Source organism: Felis catus, chromosome A1 (assembly GCF_018350175.1).
Source record: "Felis catus isolate Fca126 chromosome A1, F.catus_Fca126_mat1.0, whole genome shotgun sequence".
Taxonomy (NCBI): Eukaryota; Metazoa; Chordata; class Mammalia; order Carnivora; family Felidae; genus Felis; species Felis catus.
This window is the reverse complement of record NC_058368.1, coordinates 205668710-205688183: the sequence shown is the minus strand read 5'-3', so window position 1 is coordinate 205688183 and position 19474 is coordinate 205668710. Positions and strand designations below refer to the sequence as shown.

The 19474-nt window shown below is 40.9% G+C and overlaps 1 protein-coding gene across 1 annotated transcript in view; it reads right to left on the bottom strand.

Moving 5' to 3' along the window:
• PLCXD3 (phosphatidylinositol specific phospholipase C X domain containing 3) overlaps positions 1–18701 on the bottom strand; it is a 231194-nt gene extending 212493 nt beyond the window's left edge. The window contains exons 1-2 of the transcript XR_006585553.1: positions 18399–18701; positions 17349–17451 (exon numbers count right to left, since the gene is read on the bottom strand). The gene's annotated coding sequence lies outside the window, so the exon portion shown is untranslated. The remainder of the gene's footprint in view (positions 1–17348; positions 17452–18398) is intronic.
• Positions 18702–19474: the final 773 nt, after the last annotated feature.

Here is a 19474-nt window from a genome sequence, read left to right as displayed (position 1 = left end):
GTAAAACCAGATAATAATGTTTTCTTTTAAGCTAATCTCTTTTGCAAAGCTGTGGATTCTGAATGTTCTGAGTAGGCAACAGAGGTTCTGGTTCTTTGAAGGGATAAAATATCCAAAAACAGTTTCACCCTGATTTTTAGCTCTAGGGAAAAGAAGAGAAGTTGTCTGATACACTTTCTGTGTAACTACTGTTGATAAAAAGGTTTGACCTGAAATTTCTGTCCCTCTGCTCCCTCCAGAGGAGGATTAAAGGGGAGATAAATGATAATGTGCTTAATTTTTCTTCTGGCAATTTCAGCTTCCATTAAATTTCACTTTTCGAGTTCTTTTAGCTTTCTGAGATTCTTACTGTTAACAGAAACAATAATTGCCATTATGATGATGATGGTAATATAGCAGCTGCACTTTTATACTTCCACCTGGAGAACATCAAAACTTAACGCATTATTATCATTTTAGGTAAGAGAACATATCTGTAGACTAACTCCTCTGGTAACAGTCAGGGTGTGTACCTCTGGGGCCAGTACTTTCAACCACTCAATCCTGCATGCCAATGGGTAGCCCTCAACCACATTAATAATACAGTGGCAGGCAACTTAGAAGCTACTGGGGCACCTGGGTAGCTCAGTCAGCTAAGCATCAAACTCGGGCTCAGGTGATGATCTCGTGGTTTGTGAGTTCAAGCCCCACCTCGGGCTCTGTGCTGACAGCTCAGAGCCTGAAGCCTGCTTTGGATTCTGTGTCTCCCTGTCTCTGCCCCTCCCCTGTTCACACACTCTCTCTCTCTCAAAAATAAGTGACAGAAAGAAAGAAAGAGAAAAAGAAGCTACTAAAGAAGAAAATACAGCTTGAAGCAAATTTACAACTTCTTCAATAAGAGATTAAGTCATGTCCATACTGCGTATATTCACGGCAAACCAACACTTTGGCCAGCAATAAGCAGGACGCTCTTCTACACATTTCTCACTTTTTTACAGTTTCCCATGCCCATCCTGAGGATGGTTTTCTAGACCCAGAGTCTACTTCTTTCCATTCCATCAGGTTCACAAAGAGAAGTTTCTCAATTCCTGTTATTCCTCTTCACTACGTCCCTCCTGTGCCTCGTGGTCTTCTGGGGCAAAAATCTTGGCCAATTTTAGTAATGTACTTCACAGAGTCAGCCTTTTTTTAAAAAGGAGAAAAGAAAAAAAGTTTTGGAGGACCAAGCAAAATGAGCTCTTGGTCCAAAATGACTGGTCCAAGTCTAGATGAGGGCAGTCCTTGACAAGAAAAAGACGGGAGGTGAGGCCTAAGTGTAAAGGAACCAGAGGCTATTGACCTTTTCCAACAGCTGTATTTCAAGTTCGTTCTCATAAGCTTTTACTGAATCCATGCTCCTTGAAGCCTCCTCATCTCTGAGCTCCTCTTGTCTCCTGAGAGGCCACTCACTTATGGCTAGCAGATATTTGGGTATCCCTTTTAAAATAATGAAGGTCATTATTTGAAACATGGAATTAAACAGCCACACAAGGGATCCTTCCTCCATCATACTATTTGATCAAAGGTCACATGTCAAAGCCCACTGAAGACAAAATCTATAATCAATGAGTTAAGATAGTACTCTTATAATGAATCAGGTAGGTCCAATAGTCTTCATCATAAATTATTGAAAGTGCATGGAAAAGTATAGAGAAACTGAGTATAAAAATAACTAACTATATTAAATATTTAGAGAATGCTTACTACATATGTGCTTGACTCTAAGGATAAAGGTCTCCATCCCTAAGGGACCAGTGGTCTTCCAGGGGGACAGATACACCAACAGTTTACAAAGCATCCACACATAAATAACTGTGTAATAATTTATGTGGGGTCACAATGATAGATTATCCCTGGGAGAGACAGAAGAGAGTTCACAGCACAAGTACAATATGGAAGGGGGTTTAAAGAATCAGTAGGAGTGGGTTAGGTTTAGCAAAACCAATGGCATTTGAGGACAGAAATGTAGCAACATATCATTTTTTGCTCGGCAATACTTTTCTGGGCAAGTTTTTCATCTTAGTTTCATTTCCCCATCCATAGCACATGGCACCTACCACACACCATCAGGTAATTTTGTTAATAGGTTTAAAATGAAGGTTCCATATTCAGTTAAATGACATGAGATGGGAAGAAAAATGTGCTACATAGGAAAGTCAAATATAGATAGCTTTATTAGATTGCATATAATTGAATAAAATCATTTGATGTGGAAAGGTTTGCCGTCTTTCCCTGATACCTTTTGCCTGATGATTTATTTCTTCTTTCCCTTTTCCTCAAGGAGAAAAAAGATGAAATTTCTGCTATATGTAGCTTCTTGGGAAGATCACACAGAAGGAAGCACTATAGTCCCTGAGACCTGACTGCACCCAAGTGTCAGGAATATGTCATGGGGCCATAGAGGCATAGATAAGATTTGGTCTTAGAACAAAGATCCAAGCAGGGCCTGGATAGCATGGATGACAAAGTTCTTTGAGGTAGAACAATAAGAGACCTCCAGTTTGGGGGTAAAGGAGAATAGAAGCAAATAGGAGAATTTAAAATAGTTGCCACGAGGGGCACCTGGGTGGCTCAGTTGGTTAAGTGTCCGACTTCAGCTCAGGTCATGATCTCACAGTTCGTGAGTTCAAGCCCCACATTGGGCTCTGTGCTGACAACATAGAGCCTGGAGCCCACTTCAAGTTCTGTGTCTCTCCCTCTCTCTGTCCCTCCCCGGACCCTGCTCTCTCCCTCTCTCTCTCTCAAAAATAAACATTAAAAAAATAATAAAATAAAATAGTTGCCATGAAATATATATTTGTATCCTTCTCATTGAGAGAAAAGGACAAGTAAACATTAGAATTTCTGTTGGGGTTTGGCTTGTGTCAATATGACCATGCTCTGACGTTGACCTACATGGGGAATAGCTCCAAAAGTATTTCATATATAAGATATATAATTCTGTAGAGTTAATTATGCTTAGCAATATGGGAAGGAGACCAGGATGGGAATTTACATTTATTAAACACCTGTCATATTTACCACATTTTAAGCATTTTGTTAAACATCTTACATATGTCTACATGTTCTACTCATATTGGGTTCCTTCACCTTACTTTCAGAGCCTCCCACTAGTGGAAGCCTCTAGCTGCTAGTAGCTGTTCCTGCTGCACCAGGTTTGTATACTGAGACTCCCAGTGCCAGACTTCCCCTCCACTCAACAATTTTGGGCTACAAGACATATCCGATATTTTTTAAAATCTCTATAAAAATGTACCTACGTGTCAGTTCTCAGTTGGAGAACTGATGTACAATTTACATACTGTTTTTCCACAAGCCACTCCCCACACAGATGTAATATTTGTAAATATGATTGTACGTTAGATTCACCCTACCCATGCAGTGGTTATTTGCGCTTGGTCCCTCCCTACTAACAAATGAGATGTTTTCAAAGACTGAGAAAGTCCACCTCTATGTAGCCAGATGCAGTGGCTTCATGGGGACTTGCCACTGTCTCAGACAGCTTTACACAGTGCTCCCCCTTTGTATTAGTTTCCAAGAGCTCCTGTAACAGATTACTACAAACTCGGTGGTTTAAAATAAAACCCAGAGTTTACTTCCTCCTTGTTCTAGAGCCAGAAATCTGAAATCAGAAGTGTGAGGGGAGCCTGGGTGGCTTAGTTTGTTGAGTGTCTGACTCTTGATTTCAGCTCAGGTCATGATCGCATGGTTCATGAGATCAAGTCCCACAATGGGCTCTGTGCTGATAGCATGGAACCTGCTTGGGATTCTCTCTAAATAAATAAATAAACATTTTTCCAAAATTAGAAAAAAGGGGGGGGGGGCACCTGGGTGACTCAGTCAGTTAAGTATCCAACTTTGGCTCAGGTCATGATCTCATGGTTTGTGGGTTCAAGCCCCACATCAGGCTCTGTGCTGACAGCTCAAACCTGGAGTCTGCTTTGCATTCTGTGTCTCCCTCTCTCTTTCTGACTCTCTCTCTCTCTCTCTCTCTCTCTCTCTCTCTCTCTCTCTCTCAGAAATAAGTAAACATTAAAAAAAATTTTAATTAAAAAAAAAGAAGTGTGAGCAGGGCCACGCTTGCTCTGAAGTCTCTAGGGAAGGATCCTTGCCTCTTCCAGCTTCTGATGGCTCCTGGCATTCCTTGGTATGTGGATCATAACTCCAATTTCTGTCCGTGTTTTCACATGACTATCTTCCCTGTATCTGGTAAAGGACACCAGCCATTGGATTTAGGACTCACCTTAAATCCAGGATGATTTCATCTTGAAATCCTTAACTAATTATGTCTGCCAAGACCACGTTTCTAAATAAGGTCATATTCTGAGGTTCTAGTTAGACGTCAATTTGCAGGGGACCCTATTCAACACTTTAACATCATCAAACCAAGGGGAGAAAACAAATGTCCCCCTGAACCCTCTCAAGACATGGCTCCATGTTTTTCTATCTACCTATCTCATGAGATGGCTTTGCATCAAGGCAGTTGCATCTTGCCCGTTTGTTACTCCCTGATGGTCTGCAAAGAAGCTGCCTCCTAATATGCAGCTCAAACATTTTGTCTCCTTATTGCCTTTCATCATCTGTTTCCATGGGTCAATTTTGAAATGTCCATACAACCCAGTATACTCATGGATATTTTAAATTACTTTTCAACCTGTGCCTTCCGCAGGATGACTGATTTGTGAGTTTCTCACATATTGAGAATTGCTCTCTACAATGATTTTCCTCTAGTCCAATCTGCATTTTAATAAACTGGATTCTATATGTGGCTCAGGTACTACCTGTTGTGTTCATTTTAAACACGTTCTTGTATTCTTTGAGCCACTTTTCACTTTATGACAGTTTTCCCACTTCAGCCAATTTGAACTAAGCTTTCCAGGTAGGCACTGGAAAATTGGTAAAATCTATACCACTCTTGCTGCCTGAGTATAAAGTCCATGTTTTTTGAACATGAAGCCAAGACATATGGTCTAACCTGGATGAATTCACTCACTGGAACTACATATGTGAAATCCAAATTTCTCTGGACAGTCAGCTTATCACAGGAGCCATCAAGAAACACGAAGCCACATTTTGTGAAAAACAGCCAACTATAGTGCCCTTGCCTTCTGCAAAGACAAAAATACTTCCATGAAAAGAATATTCTCTCATCTCAGATCTCAAAATTGTCCACCAGATTTAGAATCAAAACTAAGACAGGAAATAGAAAAGGCACCGCAGTTCCAGAATAATTTGTTAGGAAAGCATGATTTGCCTTAATATGTACATACTTAATATTTGTTTTAATGTGTGTAAACATAGCATTATCCCAAGATTTAATATAGGTGACTCTAAAATCAATTGTCTTACCAATGAAGGCTTATACAGATGCTTAAGCTTTAATCCATAAAGTGGCAAGGATATTCTAGACAATCAATTTAGTAATGCAATATATGCACATTAACGAACAAAGTAGACAGAAGGTTTCTGACTCATTGCAAAATGCAATATCTTTGCTTTTGTTTTTTAAAGGCATTTTTATAACTTTTCAACTCATAATTTATTTAAACATGTTCACTTTATTTTCTTAGTTAACAAGATATTATTAAATAAGGTAATTAGGCTATCTATTCAAAATATTTAATTTCCTTCTCATAAAAAGAATTTTTTAAAAAATCTCTTTGCCTTCCCTTCATCATTTTACAGTTATCTGAAAATAGCTTCTCATCTCTTTAGCTGCTTTTGGCTGAAAAAAGAAAAACATATTTATCTTTATTCATACTCTATTTCAGGTCAGGGTCCTCCTTCCTGAGTCTGCTAACAGCTCAAATGAAGTTCAGCCATTATCCTTTGGGCACAGTATAAGTAAATAAACACGATTCAAATAGAATTACCTGCAGGAAATAACCTTTCTTTTTTTTTTTTTTAATGTTTATTCATTTTTGAAAGACACAGAGAGACAGATCACAAGCAGGGGTGGGGCAGAGAGAGGGGGAGGGCACAGAATCTGAAGCAGGCTCCAGGCTCTGAGCTGTCAGCACAGAGCCCAATGCGGTGCTTGAACCCATGAACCGTAAGATCATAACCTGAGCCAAAGTCGGACACTTAACCGACTGAGCCACCCAGGCGCCCGAGGAAATAACCATTCTAATGCCAGCAATAAACAGCTCAATCTCAAGTTTGTCCAGTCCTCCAATGCTTATATTCGATGTTTCATTCTTAACAAATCTCTATAAATGGATATACGGTTAAGATCTGGCCTCTCTGGGAAAAATCCACATTACTCTTCCCCTATACTCCCTTGCTCTGAACTCAGGCACATATTCAGATGGACACACTCCTGCCTTGCTCTGTTCCTGCTCTCCCATGTTCATTCCTCATGACTCCACAGTCCCTCTCATCCATTCCATCCCAGCTCACTCCTGGACAATCCCAGCTGCAAGAGTTACAAATACAAGTTGAGGGTCTTCTTAAGTCACACCATTGTCTCTGAGGCCTCACTTATGCCAAGCACCTACCTGGTAACAGGCCCCTCTCTCATCACAGTGCTGGGCACAGTGCTCAGACCCAGGCAGGCATAGTGCTTTGCCCTATGATGACTGCTCTAGTTTGGGCACATGAAATGATCAGCTAAAAATGATCAGAGCAACAGGTAAAAATGAAAACTCTTTTTCCTTCTCTGTTTCCTACTAAAAGGATAGAAGTCCTGAATTCTGTGGCTTTGTTTCCTGACACATTTATAGCAAAAGGGAATGAGAGAAGCAGATGCCAGAGATCAGGAGATAATGCCATGGATCACTCCCATGATCCAGTTGCCCTAGAGGATGCTCTCATTCTCTAGTTGGATACAAAAAACAATACATTCTCTCTTTTAGATTAAATGAGACTTAGTTGGATGTGTGTCTCTTACAACTGAAATAACCCTGTTATAAAAAGGGTAGGAATCTGGAAACAAAGTTGAGAATAAGCCTTAAGCACACTGTCAACTGGGACCAACTGGAGATTTAACCTTTTTAGGGGAGGTGAAGGTGGTGGTAATAACTGGAGAGGGAAATAGAGCACAAGAATGAGAGAGGAGAAGTCCAAATGGATCCCCAAACTAAGCACATTATTTTAAGTAGAGGTGGGTCAAGTAATCTCCAGAGCTCTATATCTCAGAGAAACCACAAGGTCTGAGATAAATAAGAGATATGTGGCAGCAGATATCACAGATTTGGTCTTTGGGAGACTGAGATTTTTATCATAAAAAATACCTGTTTAAAGGACTGAGATACCAGGCAATGACTTGGTACAGGAAAATGAGCCATGAGTAATTAGGAGTTGGTACACCAGAATCCTACTAGGCCAAAACAAAAGACCAACTTATATAAATTCCTTTAGCCATTATATGCACTCCACCTAGGGGTTTGATTGACCCCATAATCTGGGATGGAATGAAATAAGTTGCAAGGACAGGTCTTTGAAGCCCCAGCTACTGCAGGGAGAACATGGCAGAACTGAGAAAATCCCTTCCCTACCTTGCATCTCTAACAGCCAGTGAAAAGGAAGCACTGGATGTTCTGGTTATCTACTGCTGTATCACAAACCACCCCTAAATCATTTTCCTATATCTCATGATCTTGGGGGTCAAGAATATGGGCAAGTCTCTGCTGAGCAATTCTTCTTCTCACTTGGAGTTTACTGAGATCACTTGTGCCTGGTAGCCTGTTTCTTAAGTCCTAGAAGACTCCAACAGCTTCACTCACATGCCCAAAACCTTAACAAGATAACTGCAAGCCTGGGCTCAGCTGGGTCCCTCTCTCTCTTCATGCAGTCTCAGAGCCTCTCCCTGTGGTCCTTTCACTAGAGTAGTTGAACTTCTTACGTGGCACCTTAGAATTCCATGAGAGTACCGTAAAAGATACCTGTCTTCTCAAATGCCAGGTCCCAACTGGCAGAGCATCATTTCTATCATATTCTATTGGTCAAATTGACAGTGGCCAGCCCAGGTCCAAAGGGAGGGGAAATAAACTTTTGCCTTTCCATGTGAAAAGAGTCAAAGAATTTTTAGCCATTTTTAATCTACCGCAGAGTTCCTCCAGGACTCTTAAAAAGGTCACACACTTGTAATGGCTACAACTTTGGGATGTTGCCTTGTTTTTATGTTCAACCTCTCCCTTCAACCCTCATGTCTATAAATTTCTTCAGGTGAGTTCAATAAACCCTCATTTTTTCACTACTCACTAGAAGAGAATAATGTTCCAGAAACAGGGCTAGGCTCTGGGAATATGATAAGCAAGGCAGATGGATCATGTCTGCCTTTATGCAGATTACATCCTAATAGAGAGTATAAGAAAGGAAAAGCAATCACTATACTCTCTAGTAAGTTCCATGATGGGGTGTTTGGAGCATGGACCATGCTCCAGAAGAGGTGAAATATAAAGGGTGACCTACAAATGAATAGCGGCTAGCCAGACAAAGAGGGCAAGAGCATCTGAGGCAGAGACAGCAGTGTGCAAAGGTCTGAAGTTTTTATAGACAGCTCATGTCAATATGCTTCTAGAATAAAGTGGAAAAGGCCTGAGGGGTACATAAAGGACAAAGGAGTTGAAAGAGGAGGCTGGAGAAGTAATCAGAAGCCAGATCAAAAAGAGCTTTATAATCATTTTAAGAAACCAGGACTTTATTCTTAATGTGGAAATCCAAGAATAATGGAGAACTGAAGGATTTAATCAGAGAAAAAGGCATGGTTAGATTTGTGTTTTTAGAAGCTCTGCCTGGCTGCACTAGCGGGAATGCTTTGGATGGCGGCAAAGGTAAAAGCAAGAAGAGTGGCTGGTTGTGCAGCAATGTAGGTGAAAGATCACGGTAGCCTGAATAGGGTAGTGCAGTCAGTGTAGGAAAAAAAGTGGGTAGTAGTTTTGAAAGCTATTTAGAAGGACACATCAATTGGATTTGGTGACTGGACGCAGACACTGAGGGAGATGAAAAAGGAAAGGCTGCCACCAAGCTTGTGTTTTAAGTTTTGGGGAAGATGATGGAGCTATTCACTGAGGCAGGGAACACAGGAGAAGCCTCGGGTTTAGAGATGAGAGTCTGTATTTTGGATGCACTGAATTTGAGGTACCAATGAGATATCCATTGAGATGTCCTGTAAGTAGTGAGAAGAAACCCTTCAAAGGAGGTTTTTAAAAGGCATGGCCAAGGGAGTTAAAGAATAACAGAAAAAGCTAATGCCACAGAAACCAAAGGGAATTGTTGTTCAAGAGTGAATACAGTGATCAGCAGTTTCAAATGCACTCCCTATTCCCGAGGCACTGAGCTAGAAAATGGGGCCCCAAAATTACTAAGACATTCTTCCTGCTCTGGGAAAACTATTGTGCTATTTCCTGTGTCTGCTCCCTAACTTCACTCCTTTGGTGCAGAGATTTTTATCTTTCTCCCCAGAATTCTCCTGCAATCTGGAGTCCTGGCCCAGATTCCAGTCTTTATGGCATGGTACCCATCATGCAAACTCTTACTGCTTCTTACAAAACATCATTGCTGTGGTGCTTGACTTCTCACTGCTAAAAATTGTCTACATTCCTTCTACTTGATTGGGGTCTGTTGTTTCCAGACATCTGTTAGGATCTGGTAAATTTTGCTTCTAATTGAGTGCAAAGACTAACTATTCCTTCCACTGCCCCTACCTGACGTGAGCCACTTGTTCTTATATACAGAATAATTCCAAATGGGATGTTCATAAAATGGAGAACCTGTATTCTTAAGGATAAAAGTTCAAGAGGAGTCTCAAGACTTGTTGTCAGCCAAGAGTTTTCTCCTTGCTCTAATTCTGGCAGCTCTTTTGGATGTCCCTTTAAGTAAGGTACTGTGAAATTTCTTACTTCTTCCAGAGGACATTTATCAGCAGGGGATTGACCCTGCAGTATCTTTGGTCAGGCAGGTTTCATTCAGTACAAGAGTTCTCAGCCATTCCTCCTGTTATATGTTATATATTAGACTCCTTGTGGGGTAAGAAAATCAGGGCAGACCATGGAATCATCTGTTCCTTGATACTGCAATATCACCTGGCAGATGGAACCTTATGGCTGGGCTTAGGAGGAAGGCATTCTTTCCTGCCATTGGCAGGAATGTAGGGCAGTTTCTTTCTGGCTCATAAAGTTGTCCTTTGTAAACACTATAATTTTGGCTGTCTAGTCCTTTCTCGATTTTCCATGCTAAAAGAAGCTGAGCCTTGGCATAGATAACGCACAATATACTACTTGGATAATAATTGGGGAACATATTATACTGGATGATTTTTTTTGGTAATAGATGTGATTTTTTCCATCTATGCTTTGCCTAGACTGGTATTAAATGGGCACACAGCCACTGACAGCAGTTTTATGGAAAGAGGTGAGGGTATTGAATAAAAGCCAGTGTACAATGTTTCAAATTTCTGTTAAAAAATTTACATACAGTTTATGAAGTGCTGATGGTGCTTTTAATCCAACAACACATAAGGGAATTTAATTAAGGTGCAATTCAGCACGTATCAACTATTTCAAAAGAGCAGAGTCACATCATACTGGAAGGTGACCTTCAAAAGGGTATCCCATAAACCCAAATTTGCATATAATCAGAGTTATTTTTAAATTTTATTAAATTTGTACAGTAAATTCTGTCTTTCTGATTAGGGTTTACTTTTATATAAGTAAATGGAATAGATATTGCCTGTTCAGAACAGGCACATTTTCTTTACAGTTAATATAGATCGCTACTCCTCTGGTATTCCAGATCCTCCTCCATACTCAAATTTTCATAGTTGCCTTGTATTTCCAGGTATTGAACAAAAACAGAAGCCTTTTAAGTCTTGGAATAAAGTTAGCCAGGCAACAAACTTGTACAACTTCAGATACGCATAAGTTAGCAATCAGTGGAAGAGCAAGAGGACCCAACTATGGCTCATTTCCAGGAGATTCACATGGTCCTTTCTTGTACCTTCTGGATCTCACCAAGCCCTATCTCAGAGCTCTTCACTGGATGGAGGAAAATCATACTTATGCTTATTTGCTTCCAGCTGGCTTGCTGGTCAAGGGATGGCCTGCATGAAGGAATTAGCACAGAAGTCCCAGTTCAATGTGGTGGTAGTACATAGCTGGAAACAACTGGCAGTTAAGTTCACCCCACTTGAACTGAAACATAGCCTATATAATATATAATTCTGTGAAATGATGGCATGGCAAACACAGGGGAACTAAATATGTTATGCATGGTAAAATAAGATACAACATGATTATAGAAGGAGCCAATCTGGATGTTATTCACAACATGAGTGAATTTTAGTTTATCTCTTTACACATCAAAAGGAGCTTGCATCAAATTGATTCCAGGAACAGCCTCAGAAAAATATCTCTAGCATATCTCTGTTGTGCTAGAACACTGAAAACAAAAATATGACACATTTCAAAGAAACTCCTTCTTACTCCAAATCCGCCACTCATCCCAGGGACTACATTTGTATAGGACTGTCTGTCCTTAGTTTATACAACAGTCTTCAAATCTCAGTCCAAAATGCTTCATCTTCAGCTATCTCATTTTCAAACTGAACCTCAGTAGTATTTTCAATCTTTTCACAGATGGAGCCAAATAACGTCCTAGAAGAATTTAATCCATATTTTCGTTTTGTTGTTGTTGCTAGAGGCAGGAAAGCATAGTGGGGAATCGTGGACTTTAATGCAGACAAGTGCAGATGTGAAACCTTGTGCTTTCACTTACTATATATGTGACTGCACAATCCTCTCTGTGACTCTAAGCTCCAGTATTTCCATTTATAAAATGGGGCTAATAATATCTATTGCATAAGGTTGTTGTGGAGATTATATAATATATTTTAAGTTGCTGATATCAACCAAGCCACTGGTCCTCAAACTTAATTTGCATAAGAATCACTTTAGGACCTTGATGAAAATAGCAGTGCATTCAGAGGCTCTGATTCAGAAGGTCCGGGGAGGAGCCTGAGAATCCCCATCTATTAACAAACACCTCAGATAATTCCAGTGTTCCAAAGAGCTTTTCATGACGAACTCTTAATGGATGTTAATTCCTTTCCTTTCCCTTCCAGTAAGCTATTCCTAGCCAACTACAGGAATTGGATTTTGGAGTCAGACATTGTCCCCAACCAGCCGTTATTTCAGAACTTCTCTAAAGATCTCAAAGTCCAACTCTATTCCACTGTCAATATCTGACCTCTTGCTGCTAATACTCAAAGAAAATAGAAGTCATCAGATGGGAACTGTGCCATTCCTAGAGACTGACCCTTTTTTCATTCATCCAGTTGATGAATATTCATTAAATGCCTGACATATACCAGGCACAATTCCAAGGCAACTGTCAGCAAACTATGGTCCATGAGCCAAATCCTGTCTGCTGCCTATATTTGTAAATAAAGTTTTATTGGCACAGAGCCTTGTTTATTTATTTACACATTGTCAATAGCTGCTTTTGTGATACAAGGCAGAGTTCAAGAGTTTTGATCAAGACTGCACGGCCCTCAAAGTCTAAATTATTTACTGTCTGGCCTTTTCAGAAAATATTTGCAGACTTCTGTTCTGGAGATGGATTTGGGGACATAATTTCCCTTTTTAGTCTGTATTTCTTATTTGATATCCCTAAATGTTTAGCACTCCTTTTCACTTCAAAAAGTCCCATCACTGCAACCTTGCAACTTCCTTTTCTACTTCAGAGCCAACAAAAAGAATATCCTCAAACATAGTGCTTTGAGGGAAAATTATGAAGTTCAACATTTATTTCATTAGGTCATGACTTAAGTAAATATGAGTCATATCAGTTTAGACCTTTTACACCAAAAACTAACTTTGGCTAATGTAAACACAACCTGGAATTTGTTGGAGGCGTATTTAGTAGCTAATATTCTGAAGAAGCCAGAATTCCAGAACCAATTCAGGAATAAGGGCAAACCCAAAGCCTTAAGCCCAAAGCCTTAAGGAACTACTTAACCATGGAGTTTAGGTATCAAGGTAATGAATGACTGGATTGGTAAATCCAGTTCACATATCTTTCCGTCAAACTTCAAAGTCCTAGAGGAAAGTGTCTGATTAGCCTGTGTTAGATCCATGTCCATCCCCCAGAGGCGGACAGGACACCTTGACTTCCTCCCCACCAAGAGTACCTACAATGGCAAGGAGGAAATTCCCCCCAGAAGAGAAAGAAGGGTGCTAGTAGGAAAGAGTCATAATTTTAGTAGATGAGAAAACATCCAATGCCCATTAGCAATCCTTTGAGAAAGAAGACGTGGAAGTTTACATTCTATTTCCAAAATCTATTTCAGGCTTAGATTGAAAAAGTAATAAGATATCTGAAAGGAGGTGTTTTACAGAAAGCTTACCTTTACATCAAAATCACCCCAGATTCCATTTAAAACTTGATTGTTTCATTTTTACCTTTCCAGAACTCCTTCTCACCTACTCCTCACACTCTGCAGTCTATGTAGTGACTCTTAGAGCAGTGCTCTTTACCATGAACCTGTCTCAATGTTCATAATGCTATCTCTCCCTCTCATCCTGATTGAGTCCTAGAAGACATGGTGATTGCTAATTATTAATGATGTATTTTGCCAAGTGAAATAACTCAGAGAAAGACCAATATCAGATGATTTCACTCACACGTGGTATTTAGGAAATGAAACAGATGAACATAGGGGGGAAAAAAGAGAGAGGCAAACCACAAAACAGACTCTTAACTATTGAGAACAAACTGAGGGTTGCTGGAGGGAAGGTGGGTGGAGGAACAGGTTAAATGGGTGATGGGTATTAAGGAGGGCACTTGTGATGAGCACTGGGTGTTATATATAGGTGATGAATCACTAAATTCTACTCCCGAAACTAACATTGCACTAGATGTTCCATATAGCAAAGTTGCAGTCCTTCTAATTATCAGTATCTACCTATGCCTAGATGTTAACTAACTGGAATTTAAATAAAAACCTGAATTTAAAAAGTTAGTAGGGAAGTGGCATAATAAATAAAACATCTACAAAACCAATAAGAAAGAAAGGAAGGAAGGAAGGAAGGAAGGAAGGAAGGAAGGAAGGAAGGAAGAAAGAAAGAAAGAAAGAAAGAAAGAAAGAAAGAAAGAAAATATATACTGCCTACATTTCTCCTAAGTCCCCTTTTGATCAAGATACAAGATCACTAACTAGGGATATTAATGGAGTCAATAGCTAAGTTTGCTTTTCATTTACTTAACAAACACTTAATTCTTTAATGTGTGTCAAATATTGTCCTAAGCCCTTTACAAATATTAATTCATTAACAACACTGAGAGGTAGGTACTATGGTTAACCCATTTTGTACATGACCAAACTGAGTAAAAGAAATGTTAAGTAACAACATCTACCCTGGGGTCACACGGCTAGTAAGTGACAGAATCAGTGTTTCAATACAGGTAGTCTGGCTCCAAAATTTTTCTCCCCAAACCATGCCATCACCTGCACATTGCAAAGCTAACTGAACCACAAACAGATTGAAGACATGACATCGACCCCACTATCAAATAAAGATCATGAACAGTTTAATTCTCTGGAGGTCAGCTTTGTGGAGTTCCATATAGCAAAGTTGCAGTCCTTCTAATTATCAGTATCTATCTATGCCTGACTCAGTTAAGTGATTCTGCACCTTGGTGTTCTTTATTTTTTCATTTATTTACTTATACAACAAGTATGTACAGACAGTTCTGTATCCAGGCAGCCCTCAAGGTGTTGGGAATACAAAGAGGCATAAATTTGCGATACTGGAAGACGGGTATCTAATCCAGCCCTGAAGAGGTCAAGGGAATGTTCTTGGAGGAGAGACCCATAAACTTCATGGAAGTTGACCATGTAGGGAAGACAGGATGATTAGGGGAGAACAGACTCCTGGAATGGGGAACTCGTGCCTAGACCCTTAGGCAGGGAACTACAGATTGAGTACAGCCATGATTCAGGAAATGTCTCACACTAGAGTCTAGACCTGGATTGTTTGATTTGCTACCCACTTGTCACAGGTGGCTATTTAAATTAATGCATTTAAATTAATTACAATTAAAATTTAGTTTCTCAGTTGCACTAGCCATATTTCAAGTGCTCAATAGTTCCATGTGACTAATGGCTACCATATTGGACACTACAGATAAGGGAAAATTCCATTTTCACAGGAAGTTATGTTTAGACAGCCCTGGTCTAGACTGTCAGCATGTGATACTGTTTAGAAATGTTAATTTTCAGGGCACCTGGGTGGCTCAGTCGGTCAAGTGTCCGACATAGGCTCAGATCATGATCTTACAGTTAGTGAGTTTGAACCCCACATCGGGCTCTGTGCTGACAGCTCAAAGCCTGGAGCCTGCTTCAGGTTCTGTCTTCCTCTGTCTCTGCCCCTCCCCCACTCATGCTCTGTGTCTCTCTCTCAAAAATGAATAAACATTGAAAAAAATTAAAAATAAACGAACAAACTTAAAAAAAAAAGAAATGTTAATTTTCAAGTCAAACCTTGTAACTAATAAAACAAAATACCTGGGGATGGGTTCTGAGAATCTGAATTTTTAACATGTCCCCAGGTAATTCTGACTGGGAGCCAGATGTATAAACTGTAGAAGAAATCCAACAATTGATGGAACTGGTCAGGGAGGCAGAGTCAGTCTGTTAAAAGCCTTTGAACACTAAACTAAGGGGCCAGGATTTAAACCTGAAAACTCAGGGATTGTGTGAGAGGAGAGAAGGCAGAGATACAATTAGATAGCACCCTCCAAACTTTTCTCAGCTCTGCAGCCAGAATGGTCTTCGCAAAACTCAGATCTCCTCTTATCAACAAACTTCATCTGGCCAGCCTTTCTATAGCTTTCAGCTAATAACTAAAAGCTCTAACATGACCTGCAGCCATCGGTCTCTTAAGGTTCTTTTAGATCCTGCCCCTTCCCTCCTCCCAACCACACCATGACCCCCGTGGTGCTGGCACCCTCCTCACACTTGGTCTTCAAAACTCTATTCATTGTTTGCAGCTGTCCATTAAGGACATTCCCCTTGAAGGCAGAGACCATGTATGGTTAACGGATCAATGTCTGACCAGCACCCAGTAGAGTGCCTAGCTCATGGGAGGTGTTTCACAAATATTTGTGTGATGAATGGATGAATATTTCAGAAAGCTCATTGGCAGCAGAGTGAAAGATGAATTGGGGTCAGGCTGAGAGTGGCAAGGCATGAAGCAGTAAAGCCAAGCTGGGAGAGTGTTGCAACAGTCTAGGTGAACAGTAACTGTGATCCAAACAGGGGCAGTGGCAATGAGTATGGAGAGATGGGGACAAATTTAAGAAAGAATAAAAAGTTAGAGTCAGCAAGAACTGTAGAATCTGCCTCAAGGTGACTCTGCATCGACTATCATTTTCTCTCTTTAATCTTATACTCCCTTAACCCCACCTTTTCTAGATGTCCATGGTTCCTTTGCTTGGATCCACTACCTTTCAGTTATTCTTATTTCCAATAGGCTGTTTTGTCCTCTACTACTTTGGAATAGATGTGTTTCCTCAAATGCTCAGGGCCATTAACCATAGGGATCTGCAGTGAAGTTTTCTCACTGGCTCTCTCAATCTATAAGCCAGAGTTTGATTTTTCTGCCAAAAAGAAGGAGAACAAAACTCAACAGGAAGCTCGTTCGTCCAAAAGCAGAACATCTGACAAACTCTGGGCTTGCTTTTTCTGGAAATGTCAGATCTCTGAAGACAGAGAACTATTGAAAAGGTTGTCCAAATAGCTATCTGCTTTCACCCACTCCTCATTCTGCTACAGCCCAACAGCCTATAAGGAGGTAATATGACTTATACTATGAACGGCTTTAAGTTCCAAATCCTGTTTTATCTCTATTTTGCCCTGATTTATCACTCAGGATTTGCATAATCGGTCAACCACATCAGTCACTCTTCTCTACAATCCTACAGCCAGCACAGAGGAACCATACAATGTTACATTTTGTTACACTACCCTCTGTCACTCTTGGACTACTCCATGTGTGTGTCTGACCTTCCCACTTAATCAGGGTCTGGAAGTGCCTGCCTCTGTTGTCTCCCCTCCCTCACTCCAAGTAAGTAAGTAAGTAAGCAACCTCTCAGTAAATCATTCCCTGATGTTAACAAATTGAATTGCTTTTGTTTTCTCCAGAACACTTCAAAATTTCCTAATCTCTCTGCAAAACAGAATAACCATTCTCTGAAATAGCTACCATGTCCACTCATTTTGATTTACTCTTTAATTTGAATACACAGCCTCTTCACCGTCTCCAAAAATTTCCACATCTTTTCCCATTCTGATGTGCACAAATATATTTCATTCACGCATCCCTCCTCACCTAGCTTGGACTCTTCCTTTAGGATGGAGCTTCTTGGAATTCTCATTGCATTTGGTGATGTAGGAGGACCCTAGGCTCACCTTTCCCCACAGACAAATGGAACCTGCAGCAAAATATGAAACAACTTCCTCTGAAAAGAACCTAAAAACTATGTGATCGTACCTAATTGGACAAAGGACAGAAGGCCCACATCAAAGCTGGTAGCAGAGGCTGGGACACAGTCTCACCATAGGCCCTACCCCCAGGTGGCTACCACAGTCAGGGGGGATCTCAGAACCTGGAGCTTCTCTCCCTGAGAAGAAAAGGGTTTGAATCCCACATTGGGAAGCCCCAACTTTTAAGACCTGTACCTGAGAGGCAAGCCCTCAAAACATCCAGCTTTAAAAGCCACTGGGGCCCATATCCACCAGGCCCACAAGACTATAGCTCTCTGACAAATAGCTCTTATAGGGGTCACCTGCTGGGATTCACTCTCCCCACAGCTTGGCAAAGAAGCAGCAGATCTAGATGCCCAGACGTTATGTGAAAGAGGCTCATTTGTTAACCTCAAAGTGATGGCCTGAGGAGCAGGCATCTAATTTAGCACTCATCTAGAGGCCTGCCGGCTGGTGGGCAATATCTTCAAGCTCTCCCCTGGCCTCACTCTAGCTAGCAGGCACCCTCTTTATTATTCTATTCTATTCTATTCTATTCTATTCCATTCTATTTAAAATATTTCTTGTTTTCATCCCTAGGCTTCGCCCCCCCCCCCCCTACTTTTCCCCCCAGGAAACATCTATATACTCTCCCTCTGCCTCATTTCAGCTGGTGGGCTCCAACTTCATGCTTTCCTTCTGCCACGCTCCAGAACACTAATATCCTCTGAGGGAAGCTTTTAGACACACCTGGTGCCCTGGTTTTTAACGGCTGCTTCCCAGGGGTCACTAAGTGATTGCCTGGCTCTGGGTCCTGTGGGACTATAAGCATCCGAGAGTTCTCAGCGGACCCCCAGGGCACTGCGCAGACAATGGACTGAAACACACCCCCTGTCTTATTGTGAAAAAAGCTTACTTGCTTGCTCTGGAGCCTAAGGCTGAGGGGCCAGCTTCCGGTTTGGCACAGCTAGAGGCCTCCAGGAGCCCGTGCAGGAACAGAAGGTCAGCCTTCTGTACCTCACTGTAAGTAGGTACAGCTTTTTTAGGTGGGGAGGATTTGATGAGATTTTGAGACGGATAAAACCTCCACTGGGTCTAGGGCAATTCTCTGGAGAGTTCTCCTAGGGCAACGCCCAAAGCAGCTGGGGGGAGAGGTTCACCACCATTGACGGAGTTCTGGGTGGAGCTTCCGGGTGGAGCATGTACGACTTCCTGGTGGAGCATCTACGAATTCCGCTGTGGCATAAATTCTCAGTGGGGCAGTGTTCCCTCGAGGGGGTAAATTAGTTCTTGCAGGGTGTGGGAAGAGGAAACCTTCAGCATTACAATGGTTTGTGTCTCTCCAGCCACACTATATAGACAGATGTATAGTAAGTATATCTATGGTATGAAAATTTTATGGGAAGAGAACAATTAGGAAAAAGTGTCTGAAAGGGGCACTTTCAAGGGGCAGACATATAATGAGAAATAAATATGTTGAGAAACACTGCAGTACAGAGTATAAATTATTTGTTCTCTAAAGTCCTATCCACTGATTGCTATATAATTAGTTATACATGTGTTCATATTTATTTTTCTATTCCCTTCAGTGCATACAACAGGAGCATATAATAAATAGCACTTGTTCCCTATTAGTGGAATTTAAACAGCGATGCAGTCCCAGCAGCTGCCCCAGGTTGTGAGGAAATTCCCACCTGGGTCTTTTTAGCTCCTCCTTGATTAGAAGGTAAGGTTTTCCCCCACATGCCTTTATCTCCAACCAAAGTGTTTAAGTTCAAAACCTTCAGTTCAAGGGCTAAAAATATCCAGTGTTAGTAAGGAATCCACCAACTTCATTCATTCTACTCTACTTCCTGGTCTTGAAAGAAGTCTTTCTTCCCCACTTCCTCTGCTTCTTTCTGAGTTTCATTAAGACTTCCTTTTTACCCCCTTTCTACCAGCTTCGTGTTGACTAATCTTTCAAATCTGAAAAAAAAAAAAAATGGCTCTGCA